The following is an 18,380-nucleotide window of genomic DNA, read 5'->3' as shown; positions in this document are numbered from 1 at the left end:
TTCCGGGGGCTGTGCTAGGGGCAAGTTCCAGTGGACAGTGGAATTCCCGGGCATGACCCTCTCCCCTTCAGCCAAATATTCACATAATCTCTTCTAGCAGGTTTTGCTCACCAGGTGTATGCTGTGGCAGGCCTGTTGTGAGTCACTTGGATGTGAGGGCATGCAGATGTGAATGGACAGTCTAACAGGATGGGGGGGTAGAAACTATCAGGCATGAAGGCCTGTTACTTGTATTTAAATGTTTTCAATGGGGATCCGGACGTTTAGGGTCATTGGCAAGAGGTGGGGACAATCAGAACGGGAAGTCCCACTAGTGTAAGCCCCGTTTTGGGACACCCGTGGATTTCCCATTTCTGATCCCCCCCCCCGTGGGTCGATGCACAAAATGCCCCCTAAAATAACATCAAACAATAGACCACGTACCCCACTTCTCCCGCCCTATCCCCAATTACCCGTATACTAAATTCCCTGTCCCTATTTAACATTGCCATGCCTCCTATTTTCCTCTCCCCCCTCCTCTTTTTCCCTTTCCCCCCCTTACTGCTCACGTGCAGTTTTTGTTAAAGAAATCGATGAACGGCTGCCAACTCCGGGCGAATTCCTGTATTGATTCTCTTAAAGCAAACTTGATTTTCTCCAGACTGAGAAACTCTGCCATATCACTGACCCACAGTCCTGATTTTGGGGGCTCTGAGTCCCTCCATCTCAGCAAGATCTGTCTCCGGGCCACCAGGGAGGAGAAGGCCAGAATATCAGCCTCCCTCCCTCTCTTTGCCCCCGGATCTTCCGAGACTCCAAATATTGCTAATTCTGGACTCTGAGTTACCCTATATTCCAGGACTTCCGACATAACATCTGCAAATCCCTGCCAGAATTCCCTCAGTTTCGGACATTCCCAAAACATATGAACATGGTTGGCCGGGCTACCCCCACACCGCCCACATCTGTCCTCCACCTCCTCGAAGTACCTACTCATCCGGGCTACCATTATGTGGGCCCTGTGGACTACCTTGAACTGAATCAAGCTGAGTCTAGCACAGGACAAGGATGCATTTACCCTTTTCAAGGCTTTTTCCCACAGTTCAGTTTCCAGCTCCCCTCCCAACTCCTCTTCCCACTTCCTCTTCACCTCTCTGATAGGGGCCCCTTCCCACTCTAACAATTCCCTGTATATGTCCGAAACCTTCTCACCTCCAACCCCTGTTTTTGACAGCACTTTACCCTATCATCCCCTCAAGGGGAGGCGAGGAAAGTTTGGTACCTGTCTCCGTACAAAGTCACGCACTTGAAGATACCGAAACCCGTTCCCTCCCGGCAAGTCAAACTCCTCCTCTAATGTCTCCAAGGTTGATAAGCCCTCCTGGATGAATAGATCCCCAAACCTCTCAATCCCTGCCCGCTGCCATACCTTAAAGCCCCCATCCAACCTCCCCGGGATAAACCGGTGATTGTCACAGATAGGTGACCACACTGACGCTCCCTCTAGTCTTATTTGCTGTCTCCATTGCCCTCTCACCCTCAGGGCTGCCGCCACCACAGAACTTGTGGAGTACCGAGCTGGCGTGAACGGCAGGGGCGCCGTCAGTAAAGCCTCCAGACTCGTGCCTTTGCAGGATGCTGTCTCCATCACCCACTACCCACTTCCTGACCATCGATATGTTGGCAGCCCAGTAATAGTTAATAAAGCTCGGGAGAGCCAATCCCCCTTCCCCCTGGGCCCATTCTAGGAGTGTCCTCTTTACTCTCGGGGTTTTACCCGCCCATATAAACCTCAATATTGCCACATTCATACTTTTGAAAAAAGTCTTTGGGCCAAAAATCGGGAGACACTGAAAAAAGAAAAGCAGTCTCGGAAGGACAGTCATCTTCACTGTCTGAACTCTCCCCGCCAGCGTCAGTGGGAGCATGTCCCACCTACAAAAATCCCTTCTCATTTGATCCACTGCTTTGTCCAATTCAACTTGTGAAGCTGCCCCCAATCCTTGGCCACTTGAATCCCTAGATACCTAAAACTCTTCCCAACCACTTTAAAAGGGAGCTCCTTCAGCCTCCTTTCCTGCCCCCGTTCCTGAATCACGAACATCTCGCTTTTTCCCATGTTTAACTTATAGCCTGAAAATCGGCCAAATTCTCCTAATGCCTCCATGATTTCTGTCATCCCCGCACCGGGTCTGTGATATAAAGCAGCGAATCGACCGCATAGAGAGAGACTCTGTGTTCCACACACACCCCCCCCCCCCCCCCTCCCCTCACTCTACCCCTCCAGGTATTTGCTGCTCTCAGAGCCATTGCTAAGGGTTCTAAGGGCAGGGAACTCAGTAATGGGGAGAGCGGGCATCCTTGCCTTGTCCCCCGACAAAGACTAAAGTATTCTGACCGAACTCGGTTAGTTCTTACATTTGCCATCATGGCCTGGTACAGTAGCCGTACCCATTCCACAAATCCCTTGCCAAACCCAAACCTGCCGAAAATATCCCATAGATACTTCCACTCCACTCGGTCAAAAGCCTTCTCCGCGTCCATGGCAACTACCACCTCAGCCTCGCGCCTCACCGCTGGCATCATAATTACATTAAGAAGCTGTCTAATGTTGGATGTCAGGTGCCTGCCCTTTACAAATCCCGTCTGATCCTCCCCAATTACCTCCAGGACACAATCCTGTATTCAAGTGGCCAGGATCTTTGCCAATAATTTGGCATCTACGTTCAAGAGGGAGATTGGCCTGTACGATCCACAGCTCTCTGAATCCTTGTCACGCTTCAGGATGAGAGAAATTGATGCCTGTGATAACGTTGGGGGGAGTACTCCCAGCTCCTTGGACTTGTTGAAAGCCTTAACCAGGCATGGCCCCAGTAACCCAGAGAATTTCCACTGAGAACCCGTCAGGTCCCGGGGCTTTAACCGATTGCATTGCCCCCAGTCCCTCTATCACCTTCCCAAGCCCTCCCCAAGCCCAATCGGGTCCCCCAGGGCCTCCACCAGCTCCTCATTTACCATTGGGAACTCTAGCCTCCCCAAGAATTGATTCATGCCCTCCTCCCCATCTGGGGGTTCCGACTTGTATAGCTGGATATAAAATTCCTGGAACACTTCATTCACCACCCCCGGGTCCGTCACCGTCTTCCCCCTCAAATCCTTTATTTTCCCTATTTCTCTCGCCGCCTCTTGTTTCCTCAGCTGATGTGACAGCATCCTGTTAGCTTTCTCCCCATGTTCATATATTGCCACTTTTACCCTCCTCAGCTGACTCTCCGCCTTTCCTGTGGAAAGGAGACCAAACTTCATTTGAAGTCTCTGCGCTCCTTCAGGAGCTCCTCATTTGGAGACTCTGAGTATCTCCTGCCCACTTATACGATTTCTCCGACCAACCTGTCCAGCTCCGACCGCTCAGTTTCATCCCAGTGGGCTCGAATCGAAATATATTCCCCTCTAATGACCGCTTTCAGTGCCTCCCAGACCACCCCAGCTGCAGTCTCTCCTGTGTCAATGATCTTTATGTACCCCCGAATGGCCTCTGTCACTCGCTCACAGATCTCCTCATCCGCTAACAGCCCTGTATCTAGTCTCCACTGTGGGCACTGGGACATTCCCGTGTCTGCCCGTAGGTCTATCCAATGTGGTGCATGATCTGAGACCATAATTGCTGAGTACTCAGTGTCCTCAAACCCTGCTAGCAGTGTTTTATCTTGCACGAAGAAATCTATTCTGGAGTACGCCTTATGTACATGGGAGTGGAATGAATATTCCCTGTTCCTGGGTCTCTCAAATCTCCACACATCCACTCCTCCCATGCGTTCCCTGAACCCCCGAAGTTCCTTTGCCATTGCTGATAGCTTCCCCGACCTAGCACTGGACCGATCCAGCCCCGGGTCCAGGACCGTATTAAAGTCACCCCCCATGATCAGCCGGTGCGAGTCAAGGTCTGGGATCTTCCCCAACACCTTCCTGATAAACGCGACATCATCCCAGTTTTGGGCATACATATTCACCAGCATCACTGCCATTCCCTCTAGCTTCCTACTAACCAGAATAAATCTGCCTCCCGGCTCAACCGTTATCCTCCCCACCTCGAATGTCACCCTTTTATTAATCAGGATAGCCACCCCCCTTGTTTTAAAGACCAGTCCTGACTGAAATACTTGCCTGACCCATCCCTTCTTTAATCTAATTTGGTCTCACAGCTTCAAGTGCGTTTCCTGTAACATAGCCACGTCCGCTTTTAACTGTCTCAGGTGTACGAACACGTGAGCTCTCTTAACCGGTCCGTTCAGTCCATTAACATTCCATGTAACCAGCCTGGTCGGGGGGGGGTAGCTTTTGCCCGCCTCCCCTGTCGGTCAACCATGACCTTTCCTAGGCCAGCTCCTAGTCCGTGTTCCACACCTCGCTTGATCCACCCCTCGGCGGCGAATGCCTTCTGATCTTCATCTCCAGTCTCCTAACTGTCCCTTATCCATCAACAGTACCCCCTCCCACCCCCCCCCCCCCCCCACTTCGTCTTTCCTCAGCTCTCCCCCCACTTTGCTCCTGTGAACCAGCTATCCAGCTAGCTCAGCATCTCCCACCCTCTGGCATCAAAAAAGCTTGCTGACTGCCAGATTCTATCACACCTAGCAATAAAACAAGCACTCAACACAGTAACAATAATCCCAAAAAACAAACATACCCTCCCCCAACGTGCAAGTAAAGAGGCAAACCCCTCCCCCTTTAACTAATTCTTATCAGTCCTATCACCTTCAAACAGAATCCAACACAAAGGAAGAAGCTTCAAGCAGCTTAAGTGAAATTATGCATGCAAGAATCTATCATCATTCTTGCAGAAACTAAAACACCCCATCGCATCTTAAATGTCTTCCCTCTGTGGTATCATACATAAAGCAGTAAATTAAAATCAAATTACACCAGAAGAGAGGAAAGAAAAGAAAAATATTAAAACACCAAAACCCTTTTCTTCCTGAACATCGCAATTTAACTCACAGAATTAAATGACCAAAATTTTAAACAAGACATAGCAAAACATAGAACCATTTTCCTCACCTCCCCGCCAAACTCCTCCCCCAAACTCAGACCCCCACAGTTTGAGTTTAAAAGTCGTTATACCAGATTGCCAGGATCTACCCCTCCACCTTTGACCAATTCTTATCAGTTACATCACTTTTAAAGAGAATCAAACACAACAGAAGAAGCTCCAAGCAGGTTAATCAAAGTATGCATGCAAGAATCAACCATCTTTGTTACAGAGACTAAATCAAAATCAAGATGGGAGAAAAGAAAAGAGAGAAAAACACATTTTATTTTTAAAATAAAACACTCAAACCCTGTTCTTCCTGAACATCGCAACTTAACTCACAGAATTAAAAGACTGAAATTTTAAACAAGACAAAGCAGAACATAGAACCATGATTCTCTCCTCCTCGCCACTCCATCCCATCCCTCAAACTCTGCCCACCACAGTTAGAATTTAAGAGTCCTTAATTTAAGAGTCCTTAAGCCAGATTGTTGTCTTTCATGAAAGTAACCACCTCTTCCGGAGAATTGAAGTACAGTTCCCAGTTCTCGAAGGTAACCCAAAGACGCACCGGGTATAACAGTCCAAATTTAATGTCTTTCTCAAACAGGGCCACCTTAACTTTGTTGAAACTTGCTCTCCTCTTTGCGAGTTCTGGTCCCCAGTCTTGGTACACCCGGATCTCTGATTCTTCCCACATGTACCGTTTCGTCTGCCTGGCCCACTTCATGATACGCTTCTTGTCGAGGAATCGATGTAGCCTCACCACCATGGCCCTCAGGGGCTCACGACCCTGGGGCTTACGTACGAGCACCCTATGCGCCCGGTCCACCTCCAGCGGCTTGTCCAACACATCAGCCCCGACCATCTCCTGCAACATCTTCCCCACATACGCTCCCGCATCTGATCCCTCCTTCCCCTCTGGCAGCCCATCGATTCGGATATTGTGCCTGCAAAACCCGGTTCTCCAAGTCTTCATAGAATTTACAGTGCAGAAGGAGGCCATTCGGCCCATCGAGTCTGCACCGGCTCTTGGAAAGAGCACCCTATCCAAACCCACACCTCCACCCTATCCCCATAACCCAGTAACCCCACCCAACACTAAGGGCAATTTTGGACACTAAGGGCAATTTATCATGACCAATCCACCTAACCTGCACATCTTTGGATTGTGGGAGGAAACCGGAGCACCCGGAGGAAACCCACGCACACACGGGAAGAACGTGCAGATTCCGCACAGACAGTGACCCAAGCCAGAATCGAACCTGGGACCCTGGAGCTGTGAAGCAATTGTGCTAACCACTGTGCTACCGTGCTGCTCTTCCACTTTATCTAGCAGTTGTTTCTGGCTGTCCTGTAGTATGCTAATTTGCAAAGCCATTGCAGTGGACTCCTCCTCTCGTTCAGTCGCCAGCTCCTGCAACTTTAGAATCTCCTGTCCCAGGTCATAATTTTCTCCTCCACCCGGTCAACCACCTCCTTAATCGAGGCTATAATCTGGGTTGCATCTTCTGTACACTCCTTGTGATGCCTGGTGAAATTCTCATTCGGGTACTCGACCCATTGCTCCATTGACCAGTGAGCTGGCGTGGACACACTTTGTCTCGTTACCATTGAGCTCGATGACCCCTGATTCTTGCTTTCACTTATCTTTTGTTTTCTCCTTTTTCAACTCTTATTTGGACACAATTCCATAAATTGAGGGTCACCTCCTTTTCCTCTCCCTTCGATCAACTTATGTTGAGACATTTTCTGAAAAATCCGGCTCAAACACCATTAAAAAAAACACTAAGGGCGAGAGTTGCTGAATGTGCGACCGTTTACTCCATGGCCTCCACCCCGCTTTGTAACAGGTGTTGCAGTTCTGCGACAACCTCCTTGTTGAATTGAAATCGCCGCACCTTTGGTAGGTAGAAGATTTGTTGAGAGCCTCTTCGCTCTGAGCCCAACTTCGCATTTCTGCAGCTTGGGCTCCATGGCCTTGTCATACTTCAGCCCAAGGAGCGATGCAGCTATGCCCGCAGTGACTTGAGCAGGCTTTCTGTACAACTCCTCTGACCTCCCTGTTGGGATGCAGTACCTTCAAAATCAAGAAAAATATCAAGACTTGCTCTAAGTAGACATGCTTCTCTTACACAGAATCATTACGAGATGGTGTTACTTAGACCTGTGATATCCAGATTGGCAGAATGTGCAAAAGATCAGCAGTCGAAGCCATTTGACGTCATTGTTTTCCCACTCTGCATGCCTCTGGTGCACGCAAGGCATCCTCGTACCAGTGTCCTCACAAGCCTGGTAAGGTGTGTGGACTGTGCCAGAAGTGATGTGCCTGACATTTTGTTGCTGGCAGGAAGTTGAGGGAGACAGATGATAGGTAGACAAAAGGGAGGAGTATTTTAAAAATTAATTGATGGGAAGCCTTGGTGGGCGCTGGTCTAAATTTCTGATGAGTTCCCGGTAGGTGAGGTACCCCACAATTTGTTGTCCCATGTTAAAATTGTATTTAGAGTGCTAAGCTGATTTGAATTCGGCACGATGGCACAGTGGTCAGCACTGCTGTCTCACAGCTCCAGGGTCCCAAGTTCAATTCCAGCCTTGGGTGACTGTGTGGAGTTTACACTTTCTCCCCGTGTCTGCGTGGGTTTCCTCCAGGTGCTCCGGTTTCCTCCCACTGTCCAAAGAGGTGCAGATTAGGTGGATTGGCCATGCTAAATTGCCCCTTAGTGTCAAAAAAAAAAGGTTAGGCGGGGTTGCTGGGTTACGGGGAAGGGGTGGAGGCATGGGCTTAAGTAGGGTGCTCTTTCCAAGGGCCGGTGCTGACTCAATGGCCCGAATGCCCCCCTTCTGCACTGTAAATTCTAAAAATAACTCAACTTTTTGACAATTAGTTTTAATATGTCATTGGGCAATTTATTTAATGCAAATTGAACAACATTCCAATCTCACTTTTATGGTTGTGAGAACTGCAACTTAATAATCAGCATCACTTACAGCAAATCATTCAACAATTAGCCACTTAGAACTCAAGCTGGTAGCAGCAATGAGTTTGCATGTTCTTAATTTACTTGGCCAAGGGTTGTAATTTCATCATTACAGAAACAGTTTATTGCCTAATAGGCCACAGATATGGAGAAATATTTGCTTAATTAATATCCTGTTGCAGTGGTGCCAGACTGTACATGGTGAGGGGACAATCTGTTCTTTGTCTTAGGTCTAGCAAACTCGGAAACTGGGCTGCATTATCATCTTCCAGCGGAGGTGCAAATTGTGTTGCAAAATGCTGGAACTGGTTTTGTTTTTGGCTTGGTAAAAATAATTTCCTCCACCTTCCCAAAGCCAAAACACTTTTGTGTGGCCTTTTCAAGGGTCAGGAAGGCTTTGTGCGATAAAACAGTTTCCAAGGTTGGAGTCCCCATTTTGAGGAGCACACAAAAATTGTATTTCCTCCCAAACACAAATTCCATGTGCTGGTATAGGAAGCTCTCGAAATGCACCTCCTTGGCGAGTTCCTGACCATTGGGGAAGTCTGTGAGGAGTCAGGAACATTTTGAAAGGTAAATGTAAAACATTTTGACACCTTCAGATATTACTATTAGACATTAAATTGTAATGTTGGCATATTTTAATGCAATAGTTCATCAAAGGGATATGTCCTGCAAAGTTAACTTGAGCTTTATATCAAAAACTATTGTGTAATTGCTGGCATATGAAGGAAGTGCCAAAATGCATCAAAAATGTAAAAACAATGTGCAGCAGGCCAATGCTGTCATGTTTTGTGCTATGATTTAAATTGATTGACTGTTTAAAATAAAATCTGCTTTTGAAAGTTTGAAAAATGTCCTCGCCTGCTTCTCTCCATTGATTGATCGTCACTTTGCTTTGATATGGAAATGGGACACCATTCTGTCCTGTCAGTTTCAGGCAATATATCTGGAAGCTATTGTTATGACATTTGTGGCCATAATGAATGTTTGGCTGTGTTTCAAATGCTGTAATGGGTTCACCTCAGCAGGTGGTCTATTAATCCAAAAACAACGGAAACTTTTAAGAGGCTGTAGCAACATAATACGCCTTTCATATGAGGCGGGATTCTCCAGTCCACCAGCCGCATTTTCCTGCATGGAACGCCCCTGCCAGCAGCAGGATTCTCCTTTCCCGCAGCCGACCAATGGGACTTCCCACTGTGGCCACCACCATGCCACCGGGAAACCGACCAGAGCATCCCGTTGACGGAGAATTCCGCTGCAGGTTTCTTCTTTTTTTATTTGTTAATAGTCACTTAAAGGATTGCCTGTTTTTGTTCTGGAGTAATTGTTTTTCTTTGCAGAATCAATGATGGTGTGTTTGAATTCAGGGTTTTATTAAATTGTTAGCTGTTTAATTTTTTCCAAATTATTTTAAAATAATTCCCATTGCTATAGTACGGCTCCTGACAATTTCACATAACGCAAACTGGCTGAGTGCCTGTGAAGGATACCTGGGACATGGAGGTCGAAGGGGACATTGGGTGCCAAGGGAGCTGGATGGAATAATTGGACATGGAGTTTCATGCGTGACCTGAGGGGCCAGGAAGGCAGGCGGCATGGGTGACCTGAGGGTGGTGGAGTGAGAGGGTATGGGTGGAGTAGGCATTCTGAGAGGTCATTGGGTGGCATGGGTAACCTGAGGGGATATAAATTGGCATATGAACATACACACGTATGAATTAGGAGCAGGAGTAGCCCACTTAAAGGGGAAATGTCCCAAAACACAGAAAAAAAATTTAAGCCGTAAAACAAGATTCTTTCACCTGGAATGACAGCACAATGCCTGAAATTCAACCAGTAGCTGAAAGTAACCTCCAGTGACATGACACACAGACACTCAACCAATAGGTCAGTAAGATAGGACATAACCAATGGGCATTCACGATACACACCAAGGTGACACTACCACAGGAGGGCATTACACCAACCCATATATAAAGGACATAGCACACATGATCTTCTTCTTTCCAGTGGAGACACTTAGTACAGACAAAGGGTTGATCACACCCACCATGTGGATTGTATCAGACTGGTTTGTCAGTCTGAGTAGCTATAGAAGGATTAACAGCAGTGGCAAACCCGAGTAGGAGAATTGTAAATAGTTCAATAAACGTGTTGAAGTTATCTCCACGTCTGAACCTTCCTTTGTCAGAGTGCACATCAAGGAAGCCGCTTATGCTACGCCAAGAGCACAACAAGACATCCTCCTCCTCCACGTGGGTGCTGCCAAATCCGCAAGGGAATGGCACAGGTGCCGCCCGTCTCCTTGTTGAGGCGGAGCCTCCTGCGACATATGCTGTCTGACATCAGTTCGCAAACCAGCGATGCCTGTACAACTGGGGCCGTCGCTGGCCTCCCCCTCTGGGTCCCCCCTGGCCTGATGGGCAGCCGGGATCTCGGAGTGCGGCGTGACCCTGAACAGGGGCCGCCGTCTTGGGCCTCTGTCGATGCTGCTGCCGCCGCCGCCTTCTCCGGCGTCTGGCTGTCTGGCCTAACAGCAGCACCATGAGGGCAGCTTCCACTGGGTCCACAATATCATCCATTAGGTGATAAACGTCAGAGGGTGAGAGACTGACAGTCAGCTGTGGCTTTCACCCTGGATCTGTGGGTCCACCAGGCCTCCCAACCCATACATCCCCTGCAGTCCCTCATGAGGCCAACCAACACACCCTGCACACGCACCACCATTTGCAGCTGGGCCCCTGGACACCGGACCCCAGACACCCGCAGGAAATGATACTTGAACCGGGGGCTTGTTCCTTCCCCGGTCCACACACACACCCTCTGGTTGCGGGGATGTCCCTAGGGCCGTGGCCCAGTTATTGGATGTTTGAACGTTGGCTGCTGCCTCTGTGATGTTGATGCCTCTGGATTTCAGGCACAATTTCCAGGCCTCAAAGCCTAATTGGGCTGCTAGGCGATAACAATCACCTGCTTCATTGCATACCTACCTACGGGAATCCACTTGGGAGCGTTGAAGTGCTCACATTACAAGAATTACCAATTCCCTATTGGCAATAGCCTTCAGCAGTGTGGCCAGCGGCTGACATGGTCAGTGGGAGTTAAAGTGACCGTCACCATGTTACCACCGATTGGGGGTCTGTCACGGGGGTGCTCGGTGGGACAGACAGATGGCAGCTGTACCAGCCACCCAACCCCCAGCCCAAGGGAGACCCCATACCAATGGCAGTCCACCCCCCCTACTGATTGCCCAATTTTGAAGATGGCTACTCACTTGTTCGGAACCCCTCAGCAGCCATTCCGCTGGCTTCACGTTTTTAAATGTGTGTACTGAACGGCACCCACATGACCACTCGCTAGGGAGGCGGTTAGATCATGGATGACCATTCGATGTGGGGGGGGGGGGGGTCCTTCCCGTTACTGGTACGGCGTTTGGACTTAATTGGTGATTATTGGTTTCTTGCCAATGGAGGCGGGCCGGTTGGATCAGGAACAGATTGGCGTCCGGCATGGTACCCGATTTTGGTCTCACCCACAATCTAACCAGCCCACCCGTTCTCACGCCCAAAGTGTCGTTAGACAGCGGTTGGGAACCTGCCGACAGAGTTGGCGGGAAATCCCCAGCAAAATCAGCCACAGATGACAGTTGGAAACCTTTCCATTAGACCGCGCCCTATAGGTTACAGTCCAGGCATGGGGGCAGGTGGGGATTGAGGGGGGATGTTGGGGGGATGGAGGGTGTGAGCACTGGGGTTTCGGGGGTCTTTAAATGATCTTGCAAGCTGGGCTGCCGTGTTGTGGGACTGAGGCAGGCCTTTCAAATGGCTTGCCTCAGCATCCATGCTCGTTGTGAAATCCACTGCGGCACAATGCAACACAAAACCCCTGCCCCTGTGTGAACAAAGAAGAATCTCAAAGTCAGGTGCGTTTTGGAAGGTTTTCCCCTGACATAGGAAAGTCTGGTCATGTTTTCCAAAATGAAAAAAATCTTAGCCTCGTGGCCGAATATCTTAATTCATTCATTTGTGAATCTTTCTTCTTGGATAACCTAATTTTTAAAATTGTATTCCTCCCATGAGTTTTCTGTGTATATAATCAAATATCAACCTTCTGAAACCCTGAATGCAAACACACTATCACTCGATGGGATGATTTGTGTTTAAATGAACAAACCTATGAAAGCAAAGGCAGTTGTATATGTTCCTGTGTAGTATGTTGTCCCAGCTTCCCCTGGGATCTCTTCCCGGCAAAAACTACTCTGAGGGAGCTACTGCTTACCTGGATGAGGGCCGCAGGGCTGGAAATTAAAATCCCATCAATTTAAAGGGGCAACAGATTGTCAGTTTGCCAGTTTCTGACTTAAGTCAGGGTTACTGAATTTCAAATGACTACATTTGAAGCAGTTAACCTGGGCTAATTTGCCTGCAGTGATTTTTCACAATAAAGGTGAGTACCAATATCCTGGGGGGGCAATTTGCTCCTGCTCTTCGGGCGGGTTTAAACTAATTCAGCAGGGGGGTGGGAACCTGAATTGTAGCTCCAGTGTACAGGAGATTGAGAGTAGTGAGGTCACGAGTAAGGTTTCAAGGTCGTAGGAGTGTACCGGCAGGCAGGAAGGTGGTTTGAAGTGTGTCTACTTCAACGCCAAGAGCATCCGGAATAAGGTGGGTGAACTTGCAGCATGGGTTGGTATCTTGGACTTCGAAGTTGTGGCCATTTCGGAGACATGGATAGAACAGGGACGGGAATAGTTGTTGCAGGTTCCGGGGTTTAGATGTTTCAGTAAGCCCAGGGAAGGTGGTAAAAAAAGGGGAGGTATGGCATTGTTAGTCAAGAACAGTATTACGCTGGCAGAAAGGACGTTTGATGAAGACTTGTCCACTGAGGTAGTATGGGCTGAGGTTAGAAACAGGAAAGGAAAGGTCACCCTATTGGGAGTTTTTTACAGGCCTCTGAAAAGTTCCAGAGATGTGGACGAAAGGATTGCAAAGGCGATTCTGGATAGGAGCGAAAGTTAAAGGGTAGTTGCTATGGGGGACTTTAACTTTCCAAATATTGACTGGAAATGCTATAGTTCGAGTACTTTAGATGGGTCAGTTTTTGTCCAATGTGTGCAGGAGGGTTTCCTGATGCAGTATGTAGATAGGCCAACACGAGGCGACGCCACATTGGATTTGGTACTGGGTAATGAACCAGGATAGGTGTTAGATTTGGAGGTAGGTGAGTACTTTGGTGATAGTGACCACAATTCGTTACGTTTACTTTAACGATGGAAAGGGATAGTTATATACCGCAGGGCAAGAGTTATATCTGGGGGAAAGGCAATTATGATGCAATTAGGCAAGGCTTAGGATGCATAGGATGGGGAAGGAAACTGCAGGGAATGGGCACATTTGAAATGTGGAGCTTGTTCAAGGAACAGCTACTGCGTGTCCTTGATAAGTATGTACCTGTCAGGCAGGGAGGAAGTGGTCAAGCGAGGGAACTGTGATTTGCTAACATAGTTGAATCACTTGTCAAGAGGAAGAAGGAGGCTTATGTAAAGATGAGATGTGATGGTTCAGTTAGGGAGCTTGAGAGTTACAAGTTAGCCAGGAGGGACCTAAAGAAAGAGCTAAGAAGAGCCAGGAGGGGACATGAGAAGTCTTTGGGAGGTAGGATCAAGGAAAACCCAAAAGCTTTCCATAGGTATGTCAGGAATAAAAGAATAACGGGCAGCACGGTGGCCTAGTGGTTAGCACAACCGCCTCACGGCGCTGAGGTCCCAGGTTCGATCCTGGCTCTGGGTCACTGTTCGTGTGGAGTTTGCACGTTCTTCCTGTGTCTGTGTGGGTTTCGCCCCCACAACCCAAAAATGTGCAGAGTAGGTGGATTGGCCACGCTAAATTGCCCCTTAATTGGAAAAAATAATTGGCTAATCTAAATTTATAAAAAAAGGGAATAAAAGAATAACTAGGGTAAGAGTAGGGCCAGTCAAGGACAGTAGTGGGAAGTTGTGCACCGAGTCCGAGGAGATAGGAGAGGCGCTAAATGAATATTTTTCGTCAGTATTCACACAGGAAAAACAAAATGTTGTTGAGGAGAATACTGAGATACAGGCTAGTAGACTAGACGGGATTGAGGTTCATAAGAAGGAGGTATTAGCAATTCTGGAAAGTGTTAAAATAGATAAATCCCCATGGCTGGATGGGAATTATCCTAGGATTCTCTGGGAAGCTAGGGAGGAGATTGCTGAGCCTTTGGCTTTGATATTTATGTCGTCATTGTCTACGGGAATAATGCCAGAAGACTGGAGGATAGTAAATGTTGTTTCCCTTGTTCGAGAAGGGGAGTAGAGACAACCCCGGTAACTATAGACCAGTGACCTTACTTCTGTTGTGGGCAAAGTCTTGGAAAGGATTATAAGAGATAGGATGTATAATCATCTAGAAAGGAATAATTTGATTGGGGATAGTCAACACAGTTTTGTGAAGGGTAGGGTTAGGGTGAGGGTGCCTCACAAACTTTATTGAGTTCTTTGGGAAGGTGACCAAACAGGTGGACGAGGGTAAAGCAATTGATGTGGTGTGTATGGATTTCAGGAAAGCGTTTGATAAGGTTCCCCACAGTAGGCTATTGCAGAAAATACGGAGGCATGGGATTGTGGCTGATTTAACGGTTTGGATCAGAAATTGGCTCGCTGTAAGAAGACAGAGGGTGGTGGTTGACGGGAAATGTTCAGCCTGGAGTTCAGTTACTAGTGGTGCACAACAAAGATCTGTTTTGGGGCCACTGCTGTTTGTCATTTTTATAAATGACCTGGAGGAGGGCGTAGAAGGATGGGTGTGTAAATTTGCGGATGACACTAAAGTCGGTGGAGTTGTGGACAGTGCGGAAGGATGTTGCAGGTTACAGAGGGACATAGATAAGCTGCAGAGCTGGGCTGAGAAGTGGCAAATGGAGTTTAATGCAGAAAAGTGTGAGGTGATTCATTTTGGAAGGAGTGACAGGAAGACAGAGTACTGGGCTAATGGTAAGAGTCTTGGTAGTGTGGATGAGCAGAAAGATCTCAGTGTCCATGTACATAGATCCCTGAAAGTTGCTACCCAGGTTGATAGGGTTGTTAAGAAGGCGTACGGTGTGTTAGCTTTTATTGGTAAAGGGATTGAGTTTCGGAGCCACGAGGTCATGTTGCAGCTGTACAAAACTGTGGTGCGATTGTATTTGGAGTATTATGTGCAGTTCTGGTCGCCGCATTACAGGAATGATGTGGAAGCATTGGAAAGGATGCAGAGGAGATTTACCAGGATGTTGCCTGGTATGGAGGGAAGATCTTATGAGGAAAGGCTGAGGGACTTGAGGCTGTTTTCTTTAGAGAGAAGAAGGTTAAGAGGTGATTTAATAGAGGCATACAAGATGATCAGAGGATTAGATAGGGTGGACAGTGAGAGCCTTTTTCCTTGGATGGTGATGGCTAGCATGAGGGGCCATAGCTTTAAATTGAGGGGAGATAGATATCGGACAGATGTCAGAGGTAGGTTCTTTACTCAGAGAGTAGTTAGGGCGTGGAATGCCCTGCCTGCAACAGTAGTGGACTCGCCAACATTAAGGGCATTGAAATGCTAATTGGATAAACATATGGATGAAAATGAAATGGTGTAGATGGGCTTTGGAGTGGTTTCACAGGTCGGCGCAACATCGAAGGCCGAAGGGCCTGTACTGCACTGTAATGTTCTATTAGATGGTCCTTATTTTCTTCTGCCCCTCTCCAATATGTTGCCATTGTTCTTCCCTCAGTAAAGTGCTCACTTCAACCTAAGTGTCAACCTATGGTAGGCAGGGAGGGACCACTGTCACAACACAACGGCAGATAGGACTAAAATAAAAGCAAATTACTGCGGATGCTGGAATCTGAAACCAAAAAGAAAATGCTGGAAAATCTCAGCAGGTCTGGCAGCATCTGTAGGGAGAGAAAAGATCTAACGTTTCGACTCCAGATGACCCTTTGTTAAGGCAGATAGGACTGTATCTTCCTTATGGACTTGTTCTTTCATTTTGGAGGCTGGAGGCTGAGCGGGTTTGAACAGTGTCTTCTGTATTAATTTCCTGAGGTATTCCAGATGTTGCACCTCTTCCATTTTCTTGCCTTTGCTTTAGGCTTCCCACTTGTGTAGATATTCACATTACTATTTTGTTCCTACAATGTCAGATTTCTTTAATGCCTCTGTCCATTACTTGACGGAGAAGATCTATTGCACCACGCAACAACCATTCCTTGGCACATCTCCTGTATGTTTCCTCTCACTCTCCTGCTCCTTATTCTGTTTCTGTTGACGTGCTCTGAAGAAAGATGGGAAGCTGATATGTGGACTGTCGGTTCTCTCCACAGTTACTGACAATCCTGCGTTTCCACTGCTGTCAGTGACACTGACTGTTTAAAATTGAATCATGCACAGAACAGGTGCTGTCATGCCACCGAAGCTCATTTTCCTGGCTGGATCAGCATGCCCAACTAATCTGAAGGTCAAGAACAAAGAATGTTGGAGTCCAGGTACAATAGTATCCGGCATCCTTTTTTAAGAGTGCTGAGCAGAAGATAATAACTGCCTTGGCTTTTAATTTGTACAGAGAACATAAACGACATACAAAGCTTGACATAATGCAGCCTAAATTAACACTGTGAATGCCACAGAGACATTAACTCTGCTCTTTGAAATAAGTCAATGGCGCTGTTAACAGAGCAGAATGTCACATTGACACTTTAAACTTTCTTCCATTGTTTTCACAGCTATTTCCAATTTTAGTTGGAAATAATTTTCAGCGTTGGAACCACATGGTACTACATGGCTAAGCACTGTTGGGAAGAGAGAAAGGTAACTGTATGTGAACATTATAAATGAAGACCTGGCAGCCCTGTCCTGAAGGAAGAATTGATGGTGACAAAGGAAGGGGATGAGGAAAAATTAGATGGGTGGATAACATTGAGATATGGGCTGAGGGAGGCTTGAGGAAGACCAAAGAAGCAAGATGATGTCAATGTCCCCACTGAGGCTAACGTGAATAAATGACAGTTTATACCAATGATGTCATATTAAAACCACGATATGGTTACATATTTCATGGTCATTTGCACATTTATTCCTGTTCTTAAAGGCATATCTCGAGAGATCTTGAGTCTAGTCTTTATTTTCACTGATGAAGTTCATACCGTCCAGGATCTGATTTCACTTCTGTGCCAATGGAAATATTCAGCAGGTCAGATAGCATCTGTGAAAAGAAGTAAAGTTTTTGGGATTGCTTTTCAAGAGTTGGGGAAACTCCATGGACTTTTGAAAATGCTAGCCAGGACCCCATTCCATAATTCTTGACCCCCATTCCCGGCTTCCCCCACCTGCATGGGATAAGGTGTGGGCTAGTACAGAACACGAACCCACACTATGCAGTCATTATCTGGCTGGCTCCATCGTGGCAATAGGCATCTCCTAATTCCCTGCAATTTTCTTGGAATTGAGTGCGCTTTTCAAAGTGTTATGATTCATGAGCCCTCAAGTGATGTATTCAAATATAGTCAGGATGAGGGAACATTCAGAACGGTAAGGCAAAAATGTTGTATCCATTCCTCCTTGCCAACTTATGCCCCTCCGATCACCTCCATGGCCACATATACCCTCCATGCCAACCTATAGCACTTACATGCTCACTCACCAAGTATACGCTTTGGATAGAACCAATAACCCTGTAGTAACCAAAACATGCGTGAAAACCTTTTTAAAAAGTCATTCATAACTTGGTACTTTAAAAAAATGATTTTATTAGAACCCTACAAAAGTGCTAATCTTCCAGATCTTTTAAAACTTAAATAATAGTAACTGTAAGCACTTGACTCCTCTTTATCTTGTATAACTGAACATTGCGCAACTGACAGAATAGATCACAGAAGAAAAGTTGTCAATCAATGTTTTTCCCGGGGTACAGTTTTTCAACAGCCTAATATATGTCTGTACTCTCAGCCAAGAATGCTTAATTAGAATAGGCTGCGAGCCCATGCATCCATAAATTGTTAAAACAGCTGCACCTCAAGGAAAGCATTGCTTGTGTCAAGATGTGGGAGATATTAGGAACTTAGGTCCTGAAGTGGAGGGTCCAAAGTGCAGCAGGCAATTTAGGGGTTAACCAGACTGAAGGAAGGCACTGTTAGCCTGGACCAAAGGGATACGTTCATATCAGGCTGAGTCAGATGATCCCATTAAGACTTAAACCCGTTAGGGAATGCATAAGGTGATTCACCCAAGATCAATTGTCGTTTGGGACATTCATGCATGACTACTATCCATTTACAAGGTCTGTTAATGCAATTGTCCATCAATGGAAGATTAATTGCATATGAGTGGCATAGCTCTGGGGCT

General features: G+C 47.1%; 1 long non-coding RNA gene across 1 annotated transcript; it reads left to right on the top strand.

The window, feature by feature from the left end:
- Positions 1–8,173: 8,173 nt before the first annotated feature.
- On the top strand, positions 8,174–17,089 carry LOC119954311. The gene is made up of 2 exons (XR_005458212.1): positions 8,174–8,562; positions 16,763–17,089. It is a non-coding gene; the product is annotated as an uncharacterized LOC119954311 (long non-coding RNA).
- Positions 17,090–18,380: the final 1,291 nt, after the last annotated feature.

Source organism: Scyliorhinus canicula, chromosome 19, assembly GCF_902713615.1.
Source record: "Scyliorhinus canicula chromosome 19, sScyCan1.1, whole genome shotgun sequence".
Taxonomy (NCBI): Eukaryota; Metazoa; Chordata; class Chondrichthyes; order Carcharhiniformes; family Scyliorhinidae; genus Scyliorhinus; species Scyliorhinus canicula.
Note: the sequence above shows the minus strand (reverse complement) of the source record. Positions and strands in the feature narration are given on the sequence as shown.